Source organism: Cupressus sempervirens, chromosome 3, assembly GCF_028749045.1.
Source record: "Cupressus sempervirens isolate cs-2001-9-10 chromosome 3, ASM2874904v1, whole genome shotgun sequence".
NCBI classification, from domain to species: domain Eukaryota; kingdom Viridiplantae; phylum Streptophyta; class Pinopsida; order Cupressales; family Cupressaceae; genus Cupressus; species Cupressus sempervirens.
This window is the reverse complement of record NC_143120.1, coordinates 1,067,419,098-1,067,430,780: the sequence shown is the minus strand read 5'-3', so window position 1 is coordinate 1,067,430,780 and position 11,683 is coordinate 1,067,419,098. Positions and strand designations below refer to the sequence as shown.

The following is an 11,683-nucleotide window of genomic DNA, read 5'->3' as shown; positions in this document are numbered from 1 at the left end:
ACACTTGTCTTTTTTAGACTAAATGCTACTGGATTCTGAAGATCAATTTCCTCAAGCTCACAAATTTCTCTAAATCTTGAGTTCACATATCCACTATCACTATCCATACAAAGAACCTTGATGGATTTACTTGATTGCTTCTCAACATGACTCTTGAAGGCTAAAAACATATCAAACACTTCATTTTTATGATTAAGAAAGTAGACCCATGTGTAGCGTGAAAAATCATCAATGAAAGTGAGGATATAACGACCCTTGCTAACTGATGCCACTGTAAAAGGGCCTACTAGAACTGTGTAAACCAACTCAAGAACAACTGATGCTATCACTAGTACATTTGAGGTCATTTTTTGACCTTTATTGGTCAAAATTTTCAACCAAATTTTGACCAAATTCGACCAATCCATTGGTCAAAAATTTTCTCGTCGAAATTTCAACCAACCTATTGGTTGGTCAAAATTTTGACCAACAGGTTGGTTGAAAATTGCACATAAGTGTTGGTCAATTTCTACTAAGCATTGGTCAAAATTTTGACCAATGCTTGGTAGAAAACTCCATAGCATTAGTCAAAATTTTGACCAATGCTTGGTAGAAAACTCCAAGCATTGGTCAAATTTTTTTTGAAGCTCACAATTGTTGAGGTCCACTTTAGCAATGGCCCTTCCTATGAAATTGCTGTCTAAAACTTTTCTAATGAGATAATGTGTTGTGAGCTCTTCATCAGTGGGATGGAACGTGAATCCAGGAGGCAGTTGTGCATCACCCATATCATGACTGTAACTAAAGTTAAGAGCCTCTATTATTGAATTCTCTTCCCTATCACCCATATTTGCAATATGGGTGATAGGGAAAAATATGGGTGATAGGGAAGAGAATTCAATAATAGAGGCTCTTAACTTTAGTTACAGTCATGATATGGGTGATGCACAATTGCCTCTTGGATTCACATTCCATCCCATTGATGAAGAGCTCACAACACATTATCTCATTAGAAAGGTTTTAGACATAAATTTCACAGGAAGGGCCATTGCTGAAGTGGACCTCAACAAGTGTGAGCCTCAGGGAGGGTTCAATTCCCTCCTTTATTATTCACATTTTTCTAAACATAACAACAATCAATCTAGATTAAACCACTTAAGTTCCATAGTAACATAGGCATTACAGTAGAGGATCTGACATGCCTTTCCCTCAAATCTAAAAACCAATAATTATCTCATAATGGAAACATTTATACCAACTTGGTTTGTATCTTAATTATAAGCAAACCATCCAACATTCTTTCTAATGGCAAGCTTTGACAGTATCAAGGGCATAATGAAGCACTTTGCAGCAATCACAAAGAAAATCTTCCAATTTGCCATATACCTGTTCAAACTTAGATATATCTTGCTAATATAACAACATCCCATCATTAAAAGTGCCAGAAAGGCATGCAAACATTTGTAGATCAGCATAAGATCCATAATACTGAAATGTACTTGTAATATGCACTTGGAGATGATGCATAGAACCTCTATCTACAAGAGTCATTCTATGAAAATTCCTACAAAAATAACAAAGTTCCAGATACAAGCAAACAATAATGTGCTACTCATCTTGGATCCTATGCCTTCCCACACCTGAGATATTAATATCTTTAATTTATGAAATAGTAAATGCTGCCACCAGAATCTCTTCAAATTCTCAAGCTACCAACTAGCAGCTTGTATAACATTTTTGTAGTTTGATTCTCATTCAACCACCTTAAGCTACAAGAGCCTCTTCTGATATAAAAAGAATGTTGCCTTTAAAAAATTAAGTTATGCCTCTCAGAGCCTGATTCTATTCCAGCCTATGACAACCTCATGATCACATATCGGTATGCCATAAAGATGTGTTAAGGAGACATCATACTAATATAGCTCTGTAGTCTACTACTCAAACCCCAGTAAGCTCTCACAAACAAAAGATTAGACTTCACTATTAGAGACTAAAATTTTATAGTAGAAAATCTGACAATTATACTTACAGTTTAATAATAGGATGAGCCATTGCCACGTAAGTATCCACCACCCATGCCATGACTCGAATACAAAGATGAGTAAGAACCTCCACCACTTGCAAATAACATTATAAAATGAATAGGAGACTTAATCTGACTTCAACATATGGAAGTGTTAACATAAATAAAATCATGCAATTCAACATGGTTTCTCAATATTGTCTTCTTGTTTGTAAGATTCAAATAAACTTAAAGAAATGGAGGATCATGAAGATCTCAAGTAAAACTTGATTTACTGTCCATATATTTCCAAGTCTAGCCAATAGAAATAGTAAACATTTATCAACTTTCTATTTAAATGAGAAGTTACACAAGGTTCCCTAGAATGTAATCATTAAGGATGTATCACTAATATCAAGTATGAGCCACAATGATGCCTGTATTTGAAGTATCAAGGATGTATCACTAATATTTCAAAATTTACATTTTTTAAAGCTTCACAGGTGTACTATTAATTATTAACAAGTAAAATTTTGCTAGAAAAGAGTTGAATATCAATTATATCATTTACAAGGAACATTGATGAGCTTGCTAGAATTTTGTTCCTTTCAAAGTTTTTTGAAACCTGGGAGACTAGTTGCCCCTGCCTCTTATTTATTTTCATAAAAACATGGAAGACTTGGTGGACTGCTTACAAAGCTAAAAGTTATCACTTAATTGTTAGAATTTCACAACTGAAATTATTAGATGTTGCAGTATAATTTTGATAAAAATGCACGTCTGATAGTCACTTGTTATCCTTTTATGGGGCCTCAAGTCAGCATGTACAAAAGGAAAACACAATTATTCAAAGATGTTAGTTGATTTCTTGTCAAGCGAATTTTCATTGTGCAGATGGCAAGCATTGCATCTTGACAGACACATATTGCAACAGAACTGTAGGGTCACTGCCAATTTTTTGGAGAGACAAGAATGCCCAGAACATGAAACATATAGGCCTTAGGCACATGAAATAAGAGCCAAATCTAGGCACAAAACTTGTAAACAAGGACCTAAACTAGATCCAATCCAAACATGTCACCTCAAATCTACAACGCAGATCCTAATCGGCAAGGTGATCCCAAATCTAGGCTCTAAGCTCATTGATAAGAGAGGCCATCAGCAAACTAACATGCATCCTTGGAGGGATAAATTAGGCCCTAATTCAATTAAATTTCAAGCAATTTAGATCCTAGTCAAATGAGTGCTTTAATTGGGACCCATGGAACTAAATCTGAGTTTGCCCTAAATCTGAGTTTGCATTAAACTTATAGCTGCTTCTATCAACCATATGGACCTAAATCAGGCCTTAATTTAGATGAGGCATGACATAAATCTGCCCTCTAATCGAACACATAGTTCCAATTTCAAATGCATGGGCCTGATAACCAAATGTGTGGCCCATTTTTCAATGATTGGCCCTTATATCCAAATGTGTGGGCCTCTAATTGGGCCCAGATCTAAATGCATTATGCCCTACCATGAAATGTGTAAGCTAGAGTTTGTAAATTGGACTAGAAAGAAATGCATTAAGCCCCAAATTATCTAACGTGTGGACCCAAGGCCTTAGATCTGGCCCCTTGCTCAAGCAAATAGGCCTAATGAGGCCCAAAACTCAAAAAAATAGACCTTAAGAGAGAAAGAAAGAAATGAGCAAGCAACTATAGGAAAGGGAGTTAGAAATGCTGAAAGTGCTAAGGCGTGAAGGTTGGCATAGTTGAAAGATGATACATAAGAAATGACACATCAATCCAACTTCACCTCTACATGGGAGAAAATTGGAGACACCAATCTTGGGCCATTTGATATGAAATTTTATAAGGGATAGAACCAATCCAAGGTGATCAAGATGATCATTATGAGTGGCATCGCACAAGTAGCGGTCTTCCCTCCTACACATCAATGAATAGAGTTAGTTTTAGAGATGGCAAAAAACTACACTCTAACCACAAAACAAGTCCTCACATTGAAGGGAAATGTTGCAGCTCCACTCATAGTGGATACCATAAGAGATTGATTATAGTAAAGATGAAGGAGATCTCATTTTGATGCATGGTCACCTGGGCATGTCCAGGGGCTGTTTGGAGGAAGAAGAGATTCTTGGCATATGTTCTCAATGGACTCCAGCAACCACCATGCATGGTGTAGGGCACCCTGGCAAGAGCATGAGAGGAGAGTCATTTAGACTCATGAAGATCAAAGTGATCTTGAAACATTAAGAGTTAAATGTAATCGGATCTATGATCCATCTTTGTATTTGATGTTTTGATGTAATGAAGCCTAAAACTATAAAGGCAATGTAATAGAGGTAAATGGTATTGAAAGATTAAAATGGACCTAAGGGGTTATTAAGGGTCATTTTTTGGATCCTAGCCTAGTTATGGGATTTAAAGACCTATATGGTATTGGACCAATGTAATATGGTCTCTAAAAGCCATTAAATATTGTAAAAGCACTAAAAGTGCTCAAAAGTTATACTTTGCCATGTTGGCAATTTAGGTCTAGTAAGGCTTATAAGGGGTTTAGGTGTCTTTGGAAGGGTTAGTGAAGTTATAAAACCTTTGAAAAGGTTAGTGAAATGTATTAAAGGCATATATGATTGTAAGTTGTCAAAGTTGACACTTTTTGTCAACTTAGACAACAAATTTTAGTTTATAACTGACTATTACTATTACGGTTAGACAATAGTGGGTATTGGCCTTGTTTGGCTATTTAGTGGAAGGTGGTCAAGTTTTAAAGGAAATGGAGAGTTGGTGTTTGGAATAATAAGACATGTAATAGACTCTAGAAGCAATAAAAACAAGTTTTTTCTCTATTAACTAGCCACTATTTCGGTACAATCATAACCAATACCTCTGAAATGATAGTTGAGTTTGGATCTTGATTGATCACAATGTAGGAATCTTAAGGAAGTTGTGTCCTATTCTTTTCACGCATTTTCTTCCTTATTTCATAGTGAAGTTGTGTTTGTAAGATAGTGATTGGCAGAGCACAGTCGGGTTTAGATTTGAAGTTTTCTACAATGTGGCAACTCTTACACCCTATGTGATCTATGTGATTGGTGGAAGATTTCCACAATGTTTTACATACTCTTATATTATTTTTTTTCTACAGGAGAATAGAGAATCTTGGTGGAGAAGCAGTGTTGAGTGTTTATTTGCTGATTGTGAAAGAGCCTGTGTGAGCACCAGTCAACATGAATGGGCTTTCCTTCAAGGATAATGATATTTGGTGAAGGAATATGTATGGGTAGGACATTTATGAAGTGTTGGTGAAGTCCTTTTGTTTTGGTGATGTTGTTAGAGGTCTCATTGAACATGCCCTAGTTTAGTGACCCTAGAACCAAGGGTTTGGCGGCAAATGAATTGGATGGCTAATAGAACATTGGAGATTTCAAAATATCTTGTTTTATGAGCCCTAGAAAGACTCTTTCAATGTTTGGGGACAAGAGGATAAGTGGAGCTATGAGTTGCTTTGAAAATGGGAGAGAAGTAGGCCTTATTTGGTGTCACTAGCGGTATTGGATCTTGGGTATGGTCCAAAAGAGTTGATATTGAAACTTAGGGAGGATGTATAGATCCCAAAAGGGTATCTTAATTAGGTTCTAGTTTCCCTAGTTGTTTGGGAAATATTGGAGAAAAACCCAAATTAGTGACTGGGATAAAATGAACCACAGTTCTTAAGATGAACCATGATAATCATATCATTCATGGGATAAAATGGGGTTGTAGTAGAAATCATCTCTCTTTGCAAAATCTCATGTTTTAATTATTTGATTGGAAAATTGCTCTTACCTGAAATTGCTAAGGAGTTGGCTTATTTCTGAATCTCTCATAAACAAAGGCTTCATTCGGGACATTTCAACATTGGTGGTGAATTCAAGTCCAAGCTACAAAAGAAAAGACATTTACATAAAAACTAAGCAACCCTGTCTAGCAAGAAAAGATATATAGAGATTTTTGACTAAAATTACAAATTGATGCTGAAAAACTTAAACCATAAGAATTGTTCTATAGAATAATAAAACAAATGATGATAGCATACATTTCTCATTTCTAGGCTGTTCTGGTGCTTAGTGGCAGATTTTTGTACCTGCTGAATCATGCTACATGGAATTATATGGAATATTTGATTATTTAATATAATCTACATGCATTATGCAATCATATGATTCAATATCTTACCTAGTCGTACAATAGACAAATGATAAGATAGTTGACAATGATTTATGATTTACTAGGATGTAGAATATGCAAATGCCACGACAATCAAGATCGATCTCACAAAGTTTAAGAGGTGTTGCTTGATAGCTTGACTTGTTTTAGAGGCAGTCACAAAAGGATCAAATGCCCTAGAAAGAAATCCATTACTATAATATACCTAACAATTCCCTTAACAAAAATAATATATGCTACCAATTTATTCCAAATCCAAGCAATCAGATTCAAAATACACTAAGCCAACAGGTTTTTAGTTGGTTGCAGCTAGGATCGAGGAATATGATACCTAAAAAACAAAAATTATTGTCTATCAACTACATATTCCTCTTAGTAGCTCTTTCTTTATTTTTAAAGCTCTTAAATTCAAATTTTACCACAAAATTTGCAGTATCATCCCTAAACTGGCATCAAGTAGAAAGTTGAACACAAAAAATATAAGAAACCTCACCAGCATTGAGATAGTTGGCCACAATTTTCAGCACATTTCTTTGGATGAAAAGTTCCTTGATAGTTGTATCCATCTAAGTAGACACCATTGACATGATAAGAAGGCCAGTACCATCCAATATTCTAACCATTTACCCATGCTTGGCCTTTACCCATTGTGCTCAAATCTAATCCTACTGGATCTTCACTAGTTGGTGCATCAAATGTTGCCTGTACAGTAATAATTTAAATTTTAATGAAAAATTTTAAACAAAGTACACAAATTGTAACTATGCAAACCTTTTCATGGTTCTCATGGTTGCTGACACAATCGTAGATTTAACATTTAACATCAGGAGCATACCTTGTACCATATTAGTGGTTGTCTCTGAGGGACAACTACTCCTTCCATCCATTCAACAGAGGAATGCCCATCTATTGTATGGAGATCCATTGATTCAACACCTTTCAAACCAACCTGCATGCAAAAAAAATTAGATATGCATATACATTGAAAAATATTACAAAATAAGTTGGAGCTATATTATCAATCATAATAAATCACAAGATTCCAAACAAGCATTTCTCCCAAAAATCTGTACCACACATTTGTAATCCATTCAATACCATTCACCCTTTTACATTTGAACTCCAAAAAAAATCCTTTATGTCAAAAACTAATGCTAATATCCTTGAATATTAAGGAAGAAACTTAAGTTGTTCTAGAATCTGAAGAGAAAAAAATTAAAAGACACCTAGGTCCACTTGCCACAGGTAAAATGTGTAGAGTCATCATGTTATTATAATTTGCGAAGACATATATAGAAAAAATATGGTGTTGTTGGGATGTTTGGAAAGAAAAATAATCAATTTCAGTTCAAATTGTGATATATTAAGCAAAGTACAAATATCACTAGCTTAGCAGGAAGACACAAAATGACATATTTGATCCAAAATTGATGACTTCAACCATGTTTTATTACTTATCCATTTGTGCTCTCGAAAACATGTATCATATCTAAATAATTTAATCAATAATTAAAAATTTAAATGTATATAAACTATTCTTTTCTACTCCAAATTATAGTATCCTATTTAAGAAAACAAAATAAAAAATTTACATAAACATGGTTCATACATAGTAGGACCACTTTTGTATCGACAAGTCTCGTGTTCCCTCCTTAAAGCCACTAAGGGTAAGTGGACCAAGAATCCCTATATTCCAAGATTCAAAATGGGGTCCAATATTTTGTAACATAAACAGATAAATCAGGAATTAGTATCTAATGTGGAAAAGCATTATACTATTATAGTGACAACCAGTAATATTATACCTGATTTCATTTCACATAAACAACTAGTGACCAAATTCTTATACATGAAATTAGACAGAAAACAAGATACTGGCATCACTACACCTACTATTTTCACTTCTACATCTACCAAATAAGACAAAAATATAGAAGCAACTGCACATATGTGGTTTAAAACAAACCTGTAAACAACTTGTCATACTCAAGAGTGCAATTATGTTTGTTCCAACCCTAAGCTTCACACCGGATGGATATCTCACTTTAGGGTTTTCCTTGCTTCCAAATTGAGAGCCTGTCAAAAGCATAAATCCAACATGAAAAGTCCTCCCAATTCTCAATTTCTATGTCTCAACATCCAAAAACCAAAAACAAAAACACAAACCAAACTAGCAATTATTAGTCCACTCTGATTGTCTGACTCAACAACACTAAATTAGAAAACACACTCTGAATTCAGGGATGTCGGATGATCTTATACCTGCAAATTCTCCATTGATGAAAACATGCAATGCATCACGTACTGAATCTATAGAAAGAACTGAAAGAGCATCACTCTTTATAAAAGGCTCATCCTCACCAACTTCAACACTATACCATACATGATACAACAAACATATTAATATGTGAAACTGCCAATTTGTGCCCAGTGAAAGAAAACTCTTAGGTTTGAATTGATTTAAGATTCTTGTTTAACAAACTAGATTCGTGTTCAACAAACAAAGTTACAAACTAACCATATGACTATTCATCAAGTAGTCTTCCTATCCACAATTCAACATTAAACATTTAGAATCTAGAGGAAGCATTAAATATTAGATCTACTTGGAAGAAAAAGGAAAATAATTGTTTATGATTTCCTTAAATATTCCTCTGTTATCAAGAGTAACATGTTAATATTTAATGGAGTTAAAAACTTAAATTGTTAAAATAGAAGAGCATTCAGAGCTCAGATACAATCAATATGGATACCGTAAAACAAGTCAAATTTGAAGCGTAAATGAGCAGCAAGGAACATCAAGAAAAATATTTCCAAAAATGGAAAAGATATGAATGCAAGACATTGAATAAATTTATTTCACAACAAGCATAAGCATGCAAGAGATCAACTAAAGTTATCTTGTGATCTATGGATTAGAAAAGAATTAATTTTCTAACATTTCTAAGATACAGTTACAAATCTCAACAATGTGAAAATCGAAACCAACAGAAAACAATCATTCTAATTAGTAAGAATGTTTGATAAAATATTCACCTTGGTAACCATTTAGAAAACTACAACATTAAAAAAAGATGTGGAAAAGGTATATCTCACCTTGTAGTGTACCACAAGTAGTTGGTATTATCTCTTATAGTGTTTTTTTGCTCCAGCAAACCTATTGCAGTGAGAGAGCTATCCACATTGGAGGTAACATATTCCTGGAATGATTCCCAAGAAAATCCCTTAATGGTTGTCATTTTCATTTGAGTTGTTTGGGCAGCAACCTGTCATAGAGCATGTGAATTTATTAGTGCCATAAATTCTGCAACTCATGTGCAACTAAAGTAATTCAAATACATTCTATCCATGTATAGAAGAAATATAATGTACTCTAGAAGAGAGCATATTTTAATAAATAAATTTTCACACTAAGTTTCTGCAGTCAGGGATAATGCTAACAGACCAAGTAGGAATGTGATAGTGCTGATTGTTAAAAAAGACTGCTACATCAGAGTTTGCATCAAAATTTGCAAGGAAAGCAGCACAACTTCCATGCCTTGCAGAATACACATAAGACTGAAAAGACAATGTTGTTAGCTCATTGTGTTTATAATAGCATTATCAACTTCTTAATTTTTTTCCCCCTTTTTCAAATGAGACTTTAAAGTTTAAACTAAAAATAGCCTATAAAGTAGCAAACTAGTCAACATGCTCAACTTACTTGCTGATAAGTGCCAAGAGAGTTAACTTGAGGATCACCACTAACTAAAGCAACCTCACAAAGCTTTATAGCCTTATGTAATTTCGTAAGATGTCCCCACTTTGGTTTCCTGAGAAGCCCCACAAAGAAAGGAAAAGAACAATAGTTCATGTTCTAATTCCTAAAGACTTTATAGTATTTTTGAGATAGAATAAAAATACCAAGCTCAAAACAATTTACATGTTTAAAAATACTAAAGATCCAACTGATTTAATTTGACCCTAAGGTAGCAAGGGACTTAAAGCAAGATATAAACCTCATCTTTTATAAAGATAAACAAATGTATTGCTCTTTAAGAATTTTATGTAATTTAGAAAAAAATATCTGTTCCAATTTGACATTGTTAACAAAGAAGAATATCAGCACAAGTCTTATCTCATGCCTGACAAAATATACCATATTCATCAATAGGTGCATCATAGTCATAACTAGTTGTAATGAAAGGTTCTCCTGTAGTACGACCAAAATTTGTTCCACCATGATACTGCAAAGAAGAGAAACTAAATTAATATAAAAAATGAGGCCATATAAGAATGGCATGTGGTAGGATAACCCATTTGCTTCAAGGTGAGCTCTACCATATAATAGTTCACAAATGATCCTCCTTTTTTAATAAAGCGAGCAACTGCAAAGGCCAGATCTTCAACAAGTCTATGAGAAGTAGTACCCCCAAATTCTGTAAACCTACAAAAATAGTAGACAGTGAACTTATAATTATAATGTTAATGGCATTCAGTGTACCCACTAGTTAAAACTTAAAAAAGAAAACACTTTACTATCATTTCTTAGAAAGCTAGAATCTACAAGCCATCAAGAAGACCGATTGCCTAATTACTGAAAATAGCACTATATAAGCAATTTTCAAAATTCAACAGCATTGAGAAGAGGGAATGATCTGTACTAGCTACTCCATGCCTCAATCTACATTGATGGTTTGTAGGGTTTGTTAGGTACAAAGTTGTCACAGTAGAAACCGTTGCAAGTGTTAATCTGTCAACAATATTCAACAAAAGGGTTGAAGCATTGAATACTCAGATTATCAACAAGAATTATTATAGGAACATAAAATAACATGTAGACACCTCAGAAACCTAAAAGCTTACATTACATTATTTACCACTTCTTCAATTGTTTGGATAAGTGTACATTACATTAAAATACAAAAACTTAAATGCTAGGAAAGTGAACTGATGAAATGGATTTAGTGTAATTGCAAGGACACAAGATAATTCCAAACTAACCATCACAATTGATAGAGGCATTAGAGTCCCCAAGCCTCAAAATAGAAATGGGTCGTATGAAATAGAACTCAGCACAGGATTTGGCGCATCATCCTGTTTGCACATAACCCAGGGTACACCCGTACCCAATCCCTTAGCCATTTGTGTAGCCTAGTTCATGTATGATACCCCAACAGGCCCAAACACCACTTCATCAGGTCTGTATTCATTTTCTACCTGTGAAGAGGATGAATTAGCAGGTCAGGGTATTCATTGATTCCATACAGATGTACACTTAAAACTCTTCTTGTTTCACTAATCTTTTGTAAGATCAGTGGCCTTAAGATAGAAAAAATTGCCTTAACACAGATTCATGGTAATGTTGTAAGAAACACACACACTTGGGGCATAATAATAGGTCCACCTTGAGACTCAAAGAGCCCTTCACTCTTCATTAAGTCCACAACCTTTGATGTAAAACTTTGCATTGCCATCTGCAGTACTCATCACTTATTCAATATGAGAA

General features: G+C 34.3%; 1 pseudogene; it reads right to left on the bottom strand.

Moving 5' to 3' along the window:
• Positions 1–6,474: 6,474 nt before the first annotated feature.
• The window catches only part of LOC149570425 (beta-galactosidase-like), a 42,276-nt pseudogene continuing 37,067 nt past the window's right edge, over positions 6,475–11,683 (bottom strand).